Genomic DNA, 17,925 nt, shown 5'->3' with positions numbered 1-17,925 from the left:
GGCGGATTGACGTATAAAACTAAATTTAAAATATTTTTGAAAATATTTGTTTTGTGCAGTTGGGGAGTAGGATTGGTAGGGATTGGGTGAGGTAAAAAAAATCTTAAAACTTGAAATATTTTCAAAAATAATTTTTAATTTTTTTAGGGGGGAGGGGTGGGGGAGGGGGAGGTTTGGTGGTAGAGATAAAATTATATTTGGAATTTTTTAAAAAGTTGAATGGAGAGAGTCAGGTATGTAGTATGGCTAGGGTAAGAAAAAAAAATTAAAGATAAAGTAGAGTTTTGGAAAATGTTTTCCTCAATTTTTGAAGCGAGATCCTTTTCCTTCAATTTGAGGAAAATAAATTGATATATTTTTCAAACATTTTAAGCCAACCAAACATGAAATTTTTTAAAAACATCTCCATACTAAAGACACCCTATGTCCTCATTAGTTTGTGTATAAAAATAAAATTAAATTTTATATTTGAAAATTATTTATCTTTATACTTGATATTATAATTTTAGTGAAAAGATTTTTATATTCACACAAACATTATGACAATCTTAATATAAAATGTCAAAATGTTTATAATCGTACAAAATATTATACTAATATTTTCAAGACCGAGAATGATAGAATGATGTAACTGCTCGGATTGTAATTATGATCAGCATAGTAAATACATAATTTGATAATTACACTGATCTATTTGTTTGTCACAATGTAGTTATATTGTAATTATAAATATACTATTTGGTTACACAACTACAATCACAATGTTATGTTAACTTTAAGAATAAAAGTTAATAATCTAACATTGAAAGATTATATTTGAAAAATAAGAGGCTTCATAAATTATATTGAATTAAACATTTAAGATATATATTATCTTTCAAAAATACATTGATCAATAAACACATGTTCTTAATTATTTTATAAGAAAAATTGATTTATGTTTTTCAAAATAGTGTATATTAATTAAATTACTAATAAAAATTAAAAGTATAAGATTTTTATGAACATCATTAGATATATGTTTACAATAAAAATTAATACTATAAATATAATGTCATAAATTATGAAAATAATTGTGAATTTTAAAGGTTACATAGTAAAAATATTAATTAATGCTTTCTTAATTTAGTAAGATGTACTATTTTTAGTAAGATCAACAATTAATACGGGTGGGAGGAATTAGAAAGTACTGTAACTTTGTTTACTTCTTTAATCACATAATATTCAAATTTAACTACTTGAATTGGTTCAAATTCAATATAATAATATTATATTATAAATATTACTTTAAGCTCCTGTATTTTTAAAATTTAATTGAACTTCAATGGTAAGTTTTGAGAACAATTCTATAAGGTTCATTGAATTTATAATTAATAATAATATTTAATTTAATAAGATATGCAAATTTTCTGGGCAAGATTCCTCTAATGCTCCTAATTTTAATCGAGAGTTGGTGTCTAACCATAAGCCTCAAGGAGAAGGTAATGGGTCTTTTATTGCTAGATTGTGCTAGCTGTGGAAGAAAGCAAGCGGGTGAATGTCTAGCGGGTTTCAATGATTGTTTTGGTTGTGGTATGATGGACCACAAGATAAGGCATTGTCCTTTAATTGTTAAGAATGAGGGAGATAGTCTTCGTAGGTGTCACATTCGTGGAGCACCCCCTAAACGTAACCAGCGTCATCATCCTTTTTGAGGACTAAGACTAGACTCTTAGCTTACATCATTAAATTCTTCGGTCAAAAATGCGAAAAATTTAAAAACTTTTTATGACACATAATAGTTATATCGAGTATACATAGACCCTCCGTATAAAAAGATTACTTAGTCTTCTACTTTTATTGCACAAAGATATATAAAATATTACATAGTCTCAAATGAATGTCTCATCTCATAACCATCTAACAAAAGTATATCAAATTGGGCCTAGCCCATACATCAATGAAATAGAGTCACATATAGGCTTTACAATATTTCATATCCAAATGAAAAGGAAAGAACATAAGAGTCTTAAAACTAGAACAACTCAAAAGTTTGATAGTAGCATTGCCCTCAGAAAGTGAGGACCTATCCAACTTGAATGATTGAGAGTTCCAAGTCTTCTTCAAAGTCGTCTCGAAAACCTTCAACGATCGGAACCTAAATGTTGGGGAAAAAGGAGAAAATGGGGTTAGTACACCACTTGTACTAAGTGTGAGACCATATGCACACATATTATCAAATCATGCTAAAAAGGGGACATTTCATGAGAACATGCTATTTTACCTTTAGAAAGCCTTATGCACATTCAAGAAGATTATACCAATCAATAAGACATATTCATTAAGTCTAAATCATGTACACCACAAGACCAACAAAGCTAAGTCGAGTCAAGTCAACATGCATATCACATACTTGAACACATAGTCAAAGCAACCCTATCATCAAGTCATAATAACAAGCCTGAATAAGAGCTGACTACAACATCACCAAAGCAAGAAATTACCCATGAACCCTCCCTCATTAAGTTAACAAGTACAATAACCAAGAAAAGACTCATAATCTTACTCAATCAAGTAAACTCAACAAGAAACATGATTAATTTCGAACTTCACATAGCATATCATTTAAGAGTATATATCATCATACTTTAGACATAGAGACCAAACACACAAGCATAAGTGAATGAAACATAATAAGACACCATCAATGTGCAAGATCATCATATACATATTATGTTCCATTATAAGCATATACATATGTAAGAGAAACCTTCTAAAGCTTCTTCGAAGGACAACTAGTGCAAGGCATAGGTAGAGTCCCATACCCCTACCTATGCTAAGTCAAACCACTTAAGTCCCTTTAGTTGGTTTGTACTTCATTAATTCATTTTAGTTTAGGGAACACTTGCCTTAACCGATATAAACCACAAGATATAAGTGTGGAATCCGGTATTGTAAAGCCTTACACCGATGGAAGGTGGTCTACCGGACAAAGTAAAACCAAACGTAACAAGCTTTCTAGGTGGATCCACTAGCTAGTCTTTCTATGGGGACAACATTGTTCAAGAACTAAGAGATAGGTATGAACCCTCTACATGCCACTTGGAAATTGGAGCCTCATCTCATGGGAATCTATTGAGTGAGTATCCCTCATTGGGGAGTAAACACCCATGTGGAACTATAGGGTGAATCTTCCTCTATGAAAAGTCAACACCTCTCATTGTCAAGTTCACCCGGTGCTAAGCTAAGTCCCTTTTTGAAATGTCTTTATTGTCTTTATTAATAATCATTTCTTAATGTAGGTCATAGGGTCTATCCCTTGTATAATAATAATCATCATAGATCAATAAGAATTGCATGAGCGAAGTCCTTTTGTAACAATTCATATAATTGAGGTTAGCACATTTACATATCGCTTCATAATAAGACACATTGGTAAATCATCACCATCCTTATAAAATTTACATATTAGAAAACACCTCACAAACCATAGTCAATCCATTTAAATTCAACATCATACCAACCCTATCGATCTTAATACAAGATATACTTCAATGCAATATCATCACTTAATCACGATTTACCACAATTGAAGTAAGGAATAGGGATTTCAAGACTTACCAAGTCTCCTTCATAATCCATCATGAAGGTCTTACCATAAACCCTTAACTCAACCCAAATAGGGTGTAACATTATCATAAAACAATAACTCATCATGATAACAAAACCAATTGAACCACTACATCACAATCCATCACTAGTTCATAGCTTAAGATAAGAAACTTAGATCAAAGTCATAATCTAGATCAATTACTCAAGAACTAGTATGATAGGAATATAATTCATCCTAATTTATTCATAATTAATACAATAACATCATATAGTACCAATTCAACCAATAACCAATTCAATTGAACCAACATTACACAATTCATATCAAGATCACAACCTAGGGTTAAGGAGAATAGGTTTTCTTCTACAAACTAGACCAATACACCAAGATATAACATAATTAAGTTAGAATACATGTTAATTTATTCATAATATCCGAAATAAATCTTAAAAAAATCAATTCACAAGATTAATTTTGAGATTGGAAAAGACCCACATGAAAACTCAACTTTGAAATCAATTTGATGGAGCCCTTTGAGGAAAGAGGTCTCAAAGGTGAAAGTAATCTCATACCTTGTTGTTTTATGAATATTGATGGAGAAACCTTGGTGATTTAAGCCCTAAAACCCACCTTGATACTTACTTCTATGGAGTTTTTCAACTTGAGAGAGAAAGAAGAGAGAAGGAAGAGATTTTTGGGTTTGGGAAATTATGAGAGCTTAGGTTAGTCTAATTAGCTTAGGTGATTTATATAGGTTGTTAATTAACTTAATTAGACCTCCCCAATCCCTAATAAACCTCCTAAATAATCCAACTAATTAAATTAATTAAATCAAAACGTGGTGCAAAACATCGACCTCACAGATGGAACCCCGAGCCACGCCCCGTTTGTCAATTGATGGACCAAGGACCAACCATATTGTCGGTCCGTCGATAAGTTCAAAGACTATGCAAAACAGGATCTTCTTGAATTTGTCTAAGTGTTCACCGATGGTTTCCATCGACGCCCCGTTGATTGACACACGCCTCATCGATTGCACTCGTCTGTGCATACTACCTTTTGGATGCTTCTTGCCAAAATGCAAGGGTCCTCCTCAAGGGCCCTTGGTTGATATTTGGGGGTATGTGCCCGATAGTTTAGACTATGAACTAACTCTAATGCGTGTTATACACCCTTCCACCAAAATTCATCAATTTCCAACTCCTAAAAACTAGTCAAATAGGAAGGCACGCTAGTACCTCATTTAACTAGTTTTCAGACGTTCTTGGATGTTTTGATTTCTAACCTTCCTAAATAACTTATATTTATTAAAATAGACATTAAAACAGTGTCCAAACCTTTGATACTTATGTTAGGCTCTAGAACACGTCTTAGAATTTTGAAGTGTTACAGTAGGGCTCAACCCTATCCTTCATTTGGTCCAAGTGGTTTGGGTACTAGTGCTCCCAAGAAAAATAGATTATATGCACTTCATAATCACGGTGAACAAGAGGGTTCTCCCGATGTGGTTACCGGTATGTTGAAAGTCTTTCATATATATGTTTTACTTCATCCCGGTGCTACCTTGTCTTTTGTAACGTCATTTGTGACTATGAGGTTTGATGTGCTGACGATGTGTTGTTAGATCTTTTTTATGTCTCTTCTCATGTGAGTGATTCTGTGTTGAATGAGATGCTCTATAGAAGCATCTCGTCTCCTTATCTAATAGAGTTACTCGTGTAGATCCTGTAGAGCTTGACATGCTAGATTTTGATGTTATCCTTGGTATGGATTGACTGCATTGTTGTTATACTTTTATTGATTGTAGAACCAGTGTAGTTAGATTTTAGTTCCTTAATGATCCTATCCTAGAGTGGAAGGGTGGAATTCTATTCCTAAGAGTCAATTTAACTCTTGTCTTAAAGCTCGTAAGATAATTTCTAAAGGTTGTATGTACCATCTAGTTAGGTTGATGGAAATAGATTTCAGTGTCAACCAACTCCAAGGAAGGAGTTACCTTTCCAAGATAGGCCTTAGGTCGGGCTATCACCAATTGAGGGTGAAGTGTGATGATATCTCAAAAATGGATTTTAGTACCCGGTATGATCAATATGAGTTTTTGATGATGTCGGGTGATTTGACTAATTCTCCGATGACATGTATGAATTTAATGAATAAAGTGTTTAGATAATACCTTGATATGTACAGTTTGTATACTCTACCAAGGGTGGTGTTATGGTTCATTATATTTCAGAGTTGTCTTTTGTGGCTAATGTGAAAGCTAAGCAATGTATTAATCTGACCTTAGTAAAAATTGAAAGAAGTGGTACTTAGAAATTTTGTTGAGGCTTTCTCCCAAGGGGGAGATATTACATTTAGAAATCTAGATCGTTTTCATGTGTTCCTAATGTTGATTACTTGAGGGAATAGATCTTATAAGATTTCGGGAGATTTATCCTAAAGACATTAGTATTCCAACTAGGAAGTGTAAAGAATTCAATATGGATTTCATAGTTGGTTTGCCTAGCACCAGGAGACACTATGACTCGATTGAGTTTACTTGAAAATCTTACCCATGAAAGATGTGATGAGATTTCATAAGAAAGGAACACTTAGTCCCCGTTATCTAGGCCAATATCAGATTTTGAGACTGATAAGCTCAAATTATACTTCCCTAAAGAAGTATAAGCGGTCGTATCAAGTAAAGAACCCAATTGTTAGGTTGCGGTTTATCCCACGAGGAAAATGGTTTAGACTTAACTTTAGTCTATGATTATGTCTATTTAGTCAAGTCCTTTCCGAAAATAATTAATTAAAGGGGGGGTTTGAAACAAAATTGTTCAATTATTTCTGAGTAAAACAAGTTGCAAAACTAAAACTTTGGTGTTAATCAAGTGATGAGAAAAACTAGGGTGTAAGTGTTCCCCATAGGTTCATAACGCGGTAATCCTAGCTATAACAATTCTTTTCTAGTGTCTTGCATGCAAAGTGGTAAGTTAGGTATCTCTAATTCCTTGGTCCGACAACTAGAGAATTTCACCCCGCACCTTGGTCCGGCTACGTGTGTCTAATTTACTAAACCTTATCTTTACCTCATATTAAGCATCATATTCAATGTATGGCTAAATTACTACTTTGCACCAACTGAAACTAGCCTACTAGATAGTGTCCACTAAATCTAAAGTTGATAATTTTTTTCCTATTAACTACCCCCTTGGTCCGGCAAGTAGAAATAGGACAAGTTCTAACGGGTGCACTCGTTAAAAAGACTTCTAAACAAAAGAATTATCAATACATGCAAGTATCTATCCTAGAATTGTTATTTAGCTAGTTTTACCTTGTTAATCACCCATGGTTCTCACAACCCTAGTTGTGGTTTTAGTTACCCATGCCTAAGAATACACAATTTATGGTTGTTAAACAATAATTCATGTACTTACTTTAACAAGTCTGGAGAAAATCCAGAAATAACACTTGAAATAGCAAAATTCACTTGTAAATCGATTTCGGAAATTTGATATAATTGCCCAAGTTGCAAAGTCAAATGTCCAAAAGTTAAAGTATGAAAAATAATAAAAAGTCTAACCCCAAAACCGAGGTTTTTAACCCTATTTATAATAACAAAGCCCTAAATTTAAAGAAGTTCAAAATAAGAAAAGTCTCTCCAGAAACGCGTCTTCAATCGACGACTCTATTGTCGGTCCGTCGATGGAACGACGGACCGTCGACTGCCTCTGTCGGTCCATACTTAGAATCTTCTTAAGCCTTCGTCCTTGCATCTTATCTGATCCAATTGAAGGACCAACATCACGGTCCGTCGATACACTTACAGTCCATCGATGCCTTCGTCGTTCCATACTTAGTTATTTCTTCAACACCGGGTACTGGGACTAATCTCTGATCTGATCGATGGGCCGTCGATGGCTTCGTGGGTCACCTCTTCTGCACAATCTGATGCATTTCTGTTTTGGACAACTTTCCTGCAAAACACAGATAAAAACACATTAAAATTACTACAAAAAGGATCTAGACACACACTAAACTTAAGGAAAAAGCATTGAAAGTACCGTGAAACAACGGTAAATCAACACCCTCAACTTAAATTCGTTGTTTGTCCTCAAGCGACACACTATGACTCACCACAACACCTTTGTACAAAAGTATCCTCTTTTAAGCTTTCGCAATCATATGTCTATCAATCCCGACTATTTTCATTGCTTTAATGCATGATTTCACTCTTAGGCTCACTACGCTCATTCATGTGGATCTGACCATAACACAGACTCACCACGTCGACACCTGTACTTTTTTATCTCTCACAAAGGCACAAAATTTCCAATATTGCAACTAGTGTCCTCACTTCAAAAAGATATCCTCCTTTTTCGCTCAGTGATTTCAAATTTGGGTATAAGGATCATTGGTCAACACTCACGCTCAAAACAATTTTGCACCTCGTTGGTAGTTGTTGCCATAGGCTTGCCCTTATTTTTGATGCTTAAGTTCACCATATTAGACTCTTAGGATCACGATAGGACTTTCTTGGCTTGTAACGTAGGCTCAGGGTCAGGTATGGTACATATGGATACATTTTAGTGACTTGTTGCCCTCCTTGACATTACGGCTAAGCATTCTACCTCTTTCATTTTCTATTATGTCGTACTCTTCCTTTTCTTGTATTCTTTGCCTTGTTTTCTTCTTTCTTTCTCCTTTTGTGCAAATGACTCTTCTTTAAGCACTTTTATTATTATTATTATTATTATTATTATTTTGTCCTTCAAATTCTTCACTTGATTTCTACTTTGATTGAGTCACTTCTCTTCTTCACTATTTCTTTTAATTTTCCTTTCACATTAATCCTTTCAACCCCATTTTTCGGAACATTACTCATACTAGCCACCCTCAACTCATGGATTTTCCATGAGTAGAGGTACACAATACCGAAGATTGGGTCAGGGCGAAGACGAGATCGGTTTCTGCATTAACCACCCTCAACTTATGCTTTTGGCCTAAGTTGAGGTGCACATTTCCAAGGAGGGACCAGGGCCAACACATTATACCCAGGGAACTCAAAATATTTGGATAAAAAAGGGATCAATTTCATTTGGTTTTATTTTATTTAGGCTAAAGATTTGCTAATTTGAACAAGGACCTATGATCCTTTCCTAATTGTCTAACACAAAGTATTTTTTGCAGGACTAACCTGGCAAGTTCTACCTAGGTACCAACAGTGGAATAATCAACTTTTCTCACACTCTATTAACACCTCATTACCCTACCAGATTATCGGACACCTAGTTTGAGTGTTAGATTGAGGGTCATGCAATGGTGTATCTCTATGTCATGCTCAGAGCAAACACATTCAACATTCACTATGCCTAATCATGCAAGCATTCTATTTAGGATGGGATATCATTCGTATTTAGCCATCATGCTTCAAATTTCACATTCATACTTTGTACAAGATACTTAACATGCCGGTTCAACAGAAAAATAACCAGTCTCTCAGGGCAAAAGAATACAGGCAAGAAAACCACCGAGAGAGGATCGTGAGTTGGGCTACTCAGACTTCACCCTAGCACTCACTTTCCATTTACCCCACCCCAACAAGAAAGCATGCACTTGTCCCCAATGCATAAGAAATATAAAAAAACAAGGTGGTAGGTGAAGCAAACCTGAGGAGCATAGCGCCGATGATCAATAAGCTGGCGGGTATGGTTTCGCAGAATTCTCTCCATCAGTAGTAGGGACATCATCAGTAGTTTCTGCAACAATGTCAGTACGCTCAGTGCCTCTCAACATCACCAAACCTGGAGCTAGATGCTCCAGCAGCTAACTCACGAGCCCTCATCTGCTGGGCCTCCTCATCGACCAATGAATCTCTTCTCGCAGCTTCCATATCAGTGCTCCTTCTTCCTAGACCAATCCTTCTAATTCTCTATGGACCGGTGCCTCTTGGCATGCTCACGTTGTGGAGGCGTCGGTGCACTGATGGTCTTGAACAGTGCAGTAAGCACCGTATCCTCAGAAAGCTCCGCAGGCGCAACCTCAATCTCGGGTATCCGCATGTCCAAGATGGCATCAACATCAGCCCTCAGACTCGTCACATCATCCTGGAGAGTCGTCAAATAAATAGTGGGGGCTGGGCGTGCAAGGACTCTCAACTCAAAAGCATCAAGGTGCTGGTGACCGCCTGAATCCTCCTCTCAGTCTGCTGAGCAACCTTCTTCTCAATCCGGTCCTCAACCTCGGCAATATACTTCTGCATCTAAGGCTGGATATGGTGCAACAATGTGGCCATCTGAGCCTCTAGCATCAGGACCCTAGCAAGCGGGACCAGTGCTACTAATGGTGTAGATTGGGAGGAACTCGATGCTCCACTAGTGCCCGGGGCATACTCAACCGGGATGGTGTCGGTAGGCTCTGAAGCAGCATGATCAGCCCCTTGGGATTGAGCTACCGTATCTACGAGGTTCTCACCCAATGGCTGCACATCTATTCGAAGCCCTCTATTTGGTGCCGCCTCATTGGCCTCATCCCTGATGAGACTTATGTCCACTATCCGGTAGAAGTAAGGAGAACATCTATGTGCCAAATGGGCACTCTAGCAGCCCTGCACAACTCAAAATAAGGAAAAGGGTAAGTGGTTGAGGCATTAAAAGCCCTCTTATGGATGACTGACAGCAACAGCCTCGAAAAATCAATCTCGAACCCAGCGACCATAGCAGCAACCAAGACCGCTCTATCCCACGTAACTGTGTTGTCTGCAGCTGTGGGGGATAGGAGATAGCGGACCAAAAGCCAGATGAACTTGGCTGCAAACGTGAGGTTCGCCTTCTTGATAAGTCCTCTGGGGTTTGATAAGCTCAAATTTACTTCTCAAATAAGAAGTAAAGCGGTCTTATCAAGTAAAGAACCCAACTAATGAGGTTGGGATCGTTCCCACGAGGAAAATAGTTTAGACTTAACTTTATTCTATTATTACTATTATTTAGTCAATTATTTCCCTAGAAAAACAAAAGACAATAAAGGGGTTTTTTTATTTCTAAATTAATAAAAATAATTAACTAAACTAAAGTAAACAACTAACAGATTCAAATCTTGGAGCTTAATCAATTAATAAAAGTAACTAGGGCTTAAGTGTTCCCCACAGGTTCCTAACTTGATAATTCTAACTATAATAATTCTTTCCTAGTATCTTGCATGTAAAGTGATAAATTATGTATCTCTAAATCCTTGGTCCGGCATCTAGAAAATTTCACTCCGCACCTTGGTCCGGCTACGTGTGTTGCTATACTAACCCTTACCTTTACCTCATATTAAGCATTGTATTCGATATTTGACTAAGTTATTACCTCGTACCAATCGACACTAGCCTATTAGATAGTGTACACTAAATCAATGTTGATAATTCTTTTCCTATTATCAACCTCCTTGGTCCGGCAAGTAGCATTAAGGCTAGTTCTAACGTTGGCCATCCGTTAAAAAGACTTCTAAATGAAAGAATTATCAATACATGCAACACACTATTCTAGAATTGCTATTTTAGTTAGATTTTACCTTATTATTCGTCCATGGTTCCCACAACCCTAATTATGGAGTTTAGTTACCCATGGTCATAATCACACTATTCATATATTTAATAAAAGAATTCATGCACTTACTTTTATGAGAAAGAATAAAATCCAGAAATTCACTTGATTAGTCAACAAAAGCACCAACAACCAATTCCAGAAAAAGTATATCAATTACTGAAATTAATCCTTCAATACTTGAATAAGAGAACTAAAGATTATCAAAAAGTCCAACTCTCCAAAAGTATAACCCCAAAAATGAGGTTTTTTGAACTATTTATAAAAAACAAAAACCTAATAAAAGAAGGATTCTAATTACTGAAAATCTGTCAAAACGCGTCTGGGTCGACGCACCTCGTGACGGACCATCGTGGCCTCCGTCGTCCCATACTTCAGAAATTCTTCTGCTGCTTTCTTCATTACCCTCAACGAACAGGTATGACGGACCGTTCCAAGCATGACGGTCCGTCGAGGGTCTCCGTTCCATAATACTTAAGCTTTTCAAAATTTGGGTACTGGACTACTCTCTGATTATTACGACGAACTAGCAGGACGGACCGTCGTGGATATGACGGTCCGTCTTGGACTTCCGTAATCCCACACTAGGTCAGACTTCCGCATCTTCCTTCAGCAGCTTCACTACGATGCCACCTACGGACCGTCACTAGCTCGATGGACCGTCATAAGCTCCGTAGGTGGTCTCTTCTGCATTTCTCGTTGAAAAACTTCCGTGTTCATCTTTGGACCGATTTCCTGCAAATATGGAGAAACTTACATAAAAATCAATACAAAAAGGGACACATAGTAAACTTAAGGAAAAAGCATTAAAAATACCGTGAAACCATGGTACATCAACACCCTCAACTTAAATTCGTTGTTTGTCCTCAAGCGACGCACTATGACTCACTACAAAATCTTTCTACAATAGTATCCATATTTTAGCTTTCCAAATCATTTGGCTATCAATCTCGATCAGTCTCATCATGTTTATGCATGTTATCACTATTAGGCTTGAATTATGTGGAACCAGACCATGACACAGACTCACCACGCACTGACACCTATCCTCTTTAATATCTCACTGAGGTGCTAATAATTTCGGTATTGCAACTAGTGTACTCACTTCAAAACAACACCTCATTTTTCACAAAATGATTTCAGTTTGAGTATAATCTTACTTTTCAACACTCACTCTCAGAACAAATTCACAACTCGATCATACATATTGCCATAATCATGCCCTTATTTCACTGTTTTAAGTTCGCCATACAACTCTTAGGATCACGATAGGACTTTCTTAGCTTGTAACATAGGCTCAGGGTCAGGTAAGGTATATTTAGGTATACTTTAGTGATTTTTTTCCCTCCTTGACATATCGGCTAAATGTACCACTTTTTATCGTTTTATTTTTCCCAATTTCTCATATTCTTTCACCTTGCTATTTTCCCTTCTTTCTTTATTTGTGTAAGTAATTCTTTTCTTTTCTTACTTGTATTTAGTATATATTTTTTTTCAACTGGTTCTTGAGTCACTTTACTTTTGTTCTTTCTCTCTCTTTGTTCTTTCAACCCCACTTTCAAGAGCATTCCTCATAATAGCCACCCTCAACTCATGGCTTTGCCATGAGTCAAAGTACACAATACCCAAAGTTAGGTCAGGGCCACGAAAAGGTTTTTTACTGCATTAGCCACCCTCAACTTATGCTTTTGGCATAAGCTGAGGTGCACATGTCCAAGGAGAGACTAGGGCCAACACATTATTCCTAGAAAAGATCAGTTAGGGTGAAAAAGAAAGGTCTTTTTTAAGCTCAAATCATTTGGATAAAAGAGGGATTAATTACATTATTTTTTTTAATTTTATTTAGGCTAAAAATTGGCTATATTGAACAAGGGCCTATGATCCTTTCCTAATTGTCTATTACAGCTTAGTTTTAGCAGGACTAACCAGGCAAGTTCTAGCTCAGTACAAATAGTGGACTATTCAAATTTTCCTCACACTCACTTGACATCTCATTACTCTACCAAATTATCAGACACCTACTTCCAGTCTTAGACTTAGGGTCATACAGTGGTGTATCTCTATGTCATGCTTAGAGCCACACATTTATCAAATACTGTGCCTAGCCATGCATCATTTTCATTACATTAAGATATCATTTTTGTTTTAGACATCATGATTCAGAGTTATACTATGTACACAAGATATAGACATGCCGGTTCAACAATAAAAATAATCAGTCTCTTGGGGAAAAAGAACACAGGCAAGAAAACCCCAAAAGAGGATCGTGAGTTGGGCTACACAGACTTCACCCTAGCACTCACTTTCCATTTACCCCACCCCCAACAAAAAGAAATGAAATTGTCCCCAATGCATTAAAAAAACTGAAATACAAGAGTGCTAGGTGAAGCAAATCTGGGGCGCAAAGCGCCGGCGATCAGCAAGCTGGTGGGTGCGATTCCCCGTAACCCACTACCTATGTAGTCTGGACACCCTCAGTAGTGTCCTCATCAGCAACATCACTATCAGTAGTGACTCCCGCTGTCTCCACATCTCTCGAGCTAGATGCCCCAGCAGCTAACTCTATAGCCCTGATCTGACGCGCCTCCTTATCAGCAATCGAGGCTCTTCTCGCAGCCTCCATGTCACGGCGCTTCTTCTTCCTTACTCTAGACTCATATTCATCTCGACCCCTACGCCTCTTGGCATGCTCTCAAGGGGGAGGTGGTGGAATCTCAGAAGTGGCGAATAAAGCCGCCAACACTGTGTCCTCAGCAGTCTCTGCAGAAGGGGCCTCAGACTCAGGCACCCGAGCCTCTAGGACTATATCAATATCTACTCGCAGACTCTCAAGCGCAACTTGAAGGGTCGACACGTCAACCAGAGGGGCTGACCGGCTAGCACCCGCAACTCAAAAGCATTTAAGCGTTGATGAACCTCAGCGATCTTCCGCTCTGTGTGCTGGGCCATCTTATGCTCCAAGCGCTTCTCCGCCTCAGCAATAGACCTCTGCATCCAAGGCTGGATGTGATGCAAAAGTGTGGCCATCTAAGCCTCTAGTTTCTGGACCCTAGCAAGCGGGACCATAGCCGGGAAAGGGGTTGAGTGAGAGGATCTAGGGGCAGTGCTACTACCCGGGATAGACTCGACCAGGGTAGTGTCAGTGGTTACTGAAGTAGACTGCGTAGCTGTTCGAGCATGTGCTACAGTATCAGCCAGATTTTCACCAAGTGGAGGAAACTCTCGATGGGGCCCTCCGACCATGGAACTCCTAAGGAACCAGATGCTCATTCTTCTTGTGTAGCTGTACCAGAAAGTGTACCGGTCAGTGTACGCTCCTCATCAAACTGGGAGGTAGTGACTACGTCGGACGCCACCTTTTTGGGCGTAGCTCTGGTTGCACGTGCAGCTCGTGCTGGAGTGTCAGTGTCTGGGGGCATGCACTCGGGATCATGCTCATCATCGAGCCTATAACTAGTCGGGCAGACGGGGCGACAGACTTTGAACGCCCACGTGCGTAAACTCGATCTTGTTTCGGTGCCATTAGAGATAGTTACTGTAAAGAATCATTATTAGTACTAGAAGGAGCAAACAAGACACGCAAAAATGAAACAAAATAAACATAAGAGCAAAGTTGTAATGACATCTCTATAGTAACAGGAAATATGATGGACCAGGTGACGGCTCGTCATGAGTATGACGGAGCGTCATGTCTTACTTCAACTATGTTTATGTGGATACCTGATATACCGTGGTTTCACGATATAATTAATACTTTTTCCTTAAGTTTAGTGTGTCCGAAAGCCTTTTTGTGCTAATTTTGATATAAGTTTCTCTTTGTTTTGCAGGAAATCTGTCCAAGGCTGAATGCGGAGATTTTGAGCGAAAAAATGCAGAAGAGACCACCTACGGAGCTTATGACGGTCCGTCGTGCTTGTGACGGTCCGTAGGTGGCAACATAGTGCAGCTGCTGAAGGAAGATGGGGAAGTCTGACCAAGTGTGGGATTACGAAGCTTGTGACGGTCCGTCATGGCTATGACGGTCCGTCCTGCAGGTTCGTCGTGAAGATCAGAGAAGTGATCCCAGTACCCAGATTCCAAGAGTTTAAGTCTTTTGAAACGAGACCCTCGACGGACCGTTGTGCCTATGACGGTTGGTCACACTTGCCGTTGAGGGGAATGAAGAGAGCAGCAGAAGAAATTGCACCAAGTATGGGACGACGGAGTCCACGACGGTCCGTCATGACCACGACGGTCCGTCGCGTGGTCCGTCGACCCAGCCGCGTTTTGGCAGATTTCCAGCAATTAGAATTCTTGTTTAATTAGGTTTTTGTATTTTTATAAATAGTTCGAAAAACCTCGTTTTTGAGGTTAGACACCTGATAGTTAGACTCTGAGATTGTTGAAACTCCGTATTCGTAAACATTGTATTGTGAGATTCTCGATAATCATTAGACTTTTCGTGAGATTTTTGATTACTTTGAGAATTCTTGCAAGTGATTTTTGGTGATTAATCAAGCAATCTTTTGGACTTTATTCTTTCTCATTGAAGTAAGTACATGAATTCTTATTTAATATATTTGAATATTGTGTTTATGGCTATGAGTAACTAAACTCCATAACTAGGGTTGTGGGAACCATAGGCAAATAATGAGATAAACCCTAGCTAAAATAACAATTCTAGAATAGTGTCTTGCATGTATTAATAATTCTTTCGCTTAGAAGTCTTTTTAACGGATGATCAACGTTAGAACTCGCCTTAATGCTACTTGCCGGACCAAGGAGGTAGATAATAGGAAAAGAATTATCAACATAGATTTAGTGTATACTATCTAATAGGCTAGTATTGATTGGTACGAGGTAGTAACTTAGTCAAATATCGAATACGATGCTTAATATGAGGTAACGATAAGGGTTAGGAAAGCAACACACGTAGCCGGACCAAGGTGCGGAGTGAGATTTTCTAGATGCCGGACCAAGGATTTAGAAATACATAACTTATCACTTTGCATGCAAGATACTAGGAAAGAATTGTTATAGTTAGAATTATCAAGTTATGAACCTGTGGGGAACACGTAAACCCTAGTTACTTTGATTAACTGATTAAAACCCAACTTTCAAACTCATTAAGTGTCTCTTTCAATTTAGTTAATTCTTTTTACTTATTAGGAAATACAAACCCCCCTTTTTACATTTTTATGTTTTTACTTTCTAAGGAAGTTATCAACCGAACAATAGTAATAACAAGTTGAAGTTAAGTCTAGACTATTTTCCTCGTGGGAACGATCCCAACCTCACTAGTTGGGTTATTTACTTGACGCGACCGCTTTACTTCTTATTTGAGAAGTAAGTTTGAGCGTATCAAATTTTGGCGCCGCTGCCGGGGAAATTAGCTTTTAGATTAACTTGAACTTATTACTATAGTTTAGTTGATATTTTCTTGATTTTACTTTGTTTTATTGTTTTTGATTTCTTTTCAGAACTATCCTCCTTGTATGCCAAATACACGGAGAGGAAGAGAACCGCTGTTTCCCTACGATCACGAGTTAGAGCGTACACTGCGCAATATGAATCGTAATTTGGGAATAAATGATGAGGATCCGAACCAGAACATCCCAGCTCCGGTTGATGTTCATGGTCAGATGTTACCCGATGCTCCGGGTGAACATCAACAGAGGGGACAGAATCCCGCTCCACGGCCCCAAGCATACTACAGAGGCTATGATAACATAGCAGATTCGGATGGGCCACTGGTTTTGCCTCCTCTACCCACTGGCCACACTTTTGTGGTAACTAGTAGTCTGATGCAAATGCTCACTGCCAGAGGTTTGTTTTCAGGGCTACCTTCTGAGGATCCACATGCCCATATAGCTAAGGTAAGGGCAGTGTGTAAAAGTTGTGTGGGGAGGCCTGATTTGGATCTAGATGTGATAGGGCTCAGAGTGTTTCCTCTCTCACTGACGGGAGAGGCTGCTATTTGGTTCACTGAGCTCCCATACAACTCCATCTTTACTTGGAATCAACTGAGGGATGTCTTCTTAGCACGCTACTATCCGGTCTCCAAGAAACTAAACCACAAAGACAGGGTGAATAACTTTGTGGCACTACCAGGAGAGTCAGTTAGTAGTTCTTGGGATAGATTCACCTCATTCTTGAGAAGTGTTCCAAATCACCGTATAGATGATGAGTCACTGAAAGAATACTTCTACAGGGGACAAGATGATAACAACAAAGCGGTATTGGACACTATAGCCGGTGGATCTTATGGAGAATGTCCTTATGCTGAGATCGCTGAAAAATTAGAAAAAATCTCCCGGAATAACAAAGCTTGGAGTACTAGAAAATCTGATACAGGGAGAAACACCTTTGCAGTGCAGTCCACTCACAACCCAGCCACAGATGACATTCGTGAAGAAATGGCTCAGATGAGAACTGAGCTTGGGTTGGTACTAAAACATGTCACTGGGGGTGCAGAAAAGGTTAATGCAGTCAACTACTTGGCTAAACCACCACCTCCAAACGATGAGTGTTATTATGAGGAGGATTCCTATGCAGTAAATGAACAGATGGGGGGTTTCCGACCAAGCGCCCAAGGCTCAAATCAGGATAATTGGCGCCAAGGTCAAGGGAACCAAGGTCGGAACTATGGTAACTACAATCGTGAGGGTCATTATGTCAGAGATGGAAACTACAATCGCGACAACAACTTCAACAGGGGTAACTATGGTAATAGAAACGACAGGAATGGACCCTATGTTCCTCCTCAAAATCGGGAAGTTACTCCTA

General features: G+C 38.4%; 1 pseudogene; it reads right to left on the bottom strand.

The window, feature by feature from the left end:
• Window positions 1-7,504: 7,504 nt before the first annotated feature.
• LOC114075968 lies at window positions 7,505-9,869 on the bottom strand (annotated as a pseudogene).
• Window positions 9,870-17,925: the final 8,056 nt, after the last annotated feature.

The sequence above is a fragment of the Solanum pennellii genome, chromosome 2 (assembly GCF_001406875.1).
Source record: "Solanum pennellii chromosome 2, SPENNV200".
Taxonomy (NCBI): domain Eukaryota; kingdom Viridiplantae; phylum Streptophyta; class Magnoliopsida; order Solanales; family Solanaceae; genus Solanum; species Solanum pennellii.
This window is presented reverse-complemented; position numbering and strand designations above follow the sequence as displayed.